Raw genomic sequence first — 2,339 nt, 5'->3', positions numbered from 1 at the left:
CATATTTTGACCGAAAAAATGGAATTTTTCATTTTTTATTATTTTTTGTCGTCAAAATTTTAATTTTGAAACAAATTTAAAAAGTTGTTACAATAATCTTGTAGGGCCTTCAAAAATTAACGTTTTTCATTAATTGGATTCTTCTCATATCGTCCGTTATTTAGCTTAAAATTTTCATTTTTGTTAATTTTTTGGAATTCTGTTAGTGCTGTAACTCTGGTAATTTTTTTAATCCAAAAAAGTCATTAGGAAAAAATGTTCGTAATTTCAAGTACTACTAATAACCGTAAAGAAATTTTGTTTCAAAAAACGCTCACTTTTTGAAGTTTTATCTAAAACGGCTGGCTAACGAACTTGTCCTTTAGTTTTCGATACTAAAAGAGAAAAATATAGAGATAAAGAGCTAAAGGCCAATATAATACATTAATTTTTTCAAAAGTTATCGTGCTTACAGCCAGGCAGACAAACATACAGACACATTCGTAAAAACCTGTTTTTTTGAAATCAGAGGGTCTCAAAAAGCGTAGAAATTTGAAAAAAAGGGTGTGGGATCAAATTTTGCACAAATCAAATACTTTGTCTAATTAGAATGTAAAAAATAAAGCAATTAACTTTCACATTTAAGGGTAAAAACAATAAATCGTATCGCGAGTGAAGGCGACCATTTGATATATGCTTGGACGTAAAGTAAGTAAGAAGGCGTAAAAAGCGAAATCATATTTCTTACCTTTTTTCTAATCTTTATGAAATGATAAATTACATACATAATTATACGAATAGTAAATGAATTTAAATAAGAAAAAACACTGTAAGTAACTTTCGCGTTTGAGGGTAACACTTTGAAAGTGTGTCGCGAGTAGTGGCGCACATTTTAAACGAGTTTGGGCCTACAGTAAAGCTGAAGGCGTAAGATGCGATGTCATTCGTCTTATGTTGTTCATCATCTTTATATCAAGAGACATTGAAAAAATAATAAAATAATGAATAAAATTAAATGAGTACAAAACACTGTAAGTAACTTTTGCATTTAAGGGTAAAGCTATTAAAGCTTATCGCGAGTGAAGGCGCACATTTAACACGTACTTGGGCGTACAGTAAATCCGGAGGCGTAAGAGGCGAAGCTATATTTCTTACTTTGTTTAGAATCTTTATGTCATAATAAATTAGATAAATAATTAAAAACACACTGTAAGTTACTTTTGGGTTTGAGGGCAAAACTTGTAAATTGTATCGCGAGTGGAGGCGCACGTTTGACACGTGCTTGGACGTGCAGTAAATCCAAAGGCGTACGAGGCGAGGTCATGTTTCTTACCCTTTCGTATTTCAAAGACTTAAATTTTCAATGGAGACGCGTGCACCCACATCAGAAACAGTTTAGTGACTAATAGGATTCATCGCGAAATCTCTCATTTATACCAGCTACTACCATTGTCTCAAACTAACGACCCCCATTCAGTACTATTGAGTTACTTAACCCCGAGCCAACTCGAGCAGTGGCGTATGTTATAATTTTCAAAATAGCCACATATCGTTTTCCTTCTTGAAGAAAATTAATCTGAATTGATCCTATAGTGGTTTGTTAGTCACAGGAATGTTACACCTAGAATAGAAAATAACACTGATGACTAACCTCGATTCACGCAGTTATGAAATCATGAGATATTTATCCAAAACTATTTTGATATATTTACATTTTACACTTTTGGAATTATCTAATTGGTGAGAATGTTATAAGAGAATTTGCTTTTGAAATAGTCGAGAGACATTTTCAACCTTGACTCATATGTAAACGGTGAGATTTAATCTAGAACATATGTTAGATATGATCATTTAGTGCGAAGATTAATGAGTCTAGGCAATTTTGTGTAAATACAATTAAATCTAATTCAGAAATCGTGTGCTTTTAATGACAATTTTGAAACCTTTGAATTAAACATTTTTTAATTTTGGTGGTATTTTTATAGCTTTATTTCATTACATATTCTTAACTATTAAGAAGCACAGGTGGGTAAAATTAGCATAAACTCTTTAAAATACGATTCCAGCTACAATTTTCAATCGATTTCACATTTTTTTAGATTAAAGCAATCTAAATTTTTAAAATATCCCTCAAACCCGATTCGATAAAAAATTTCTTTTATTGAAACTAGCGCTGAAAGCTTATTTCATGACACTTATATTGTTTACAGTGCTGATTGAGTTTAAAATTGATCAAAATTATAACATTCATTTATTTTCAGTTTTGAATGCATAGCACCAATATTGTGAAATTGAAAATAGAAACTTGTTTCATCAAAATGCTTCGAATTTTAATTTATTCATTTTTTTAGACCTTTATT

At 30.7% G+C, this 2,339-nt stretch overlaps 1 protein-coding gene across 1 annotated transcript in view; it reads right to left on the bottom strand.

The window, feature by feature from the left end:
* LOC117174652 (bumetanide-sensitive sodium-(potassium)-chloride cotransporter) overlaps nt 1-1,232 on the bottom strand; it is a 107,877-nt gene extending 106,645 nt beyond the window's left edge. Inside the window, exon 1 of the mRNA XM_033363935.1 lies at nt 1,198-1,232. The gene's annotated coding sequence lies outside the window, so the exon portion shown is untranslated. The remainder of the gene's footprint in view (nt 1-1,197) is intronic.
* Between the last annotated feature and the right edge of the window lie 1,107 nt (nt 1,233-2,339).

Source organism: Belonocnema kinseyi, chromosome 6, assembly GCF_010883055.1.
Source record: "Belonocnema kinseyi isolate 2016_QV_RU_SX_M_011 chromosome 6, B_treatae_v1, whole genome shotgun sequence".
NCBI classification, from domain to species: Eukaryota; Metazoa; Arthropoda; class Insecta; order Hymenoptera; family Cynipidae; genus Belonocnema; species Belonocnema kinseyi.
This window is presented reverse-complemented; position numbering and strand designations above follow the sequence as displayed.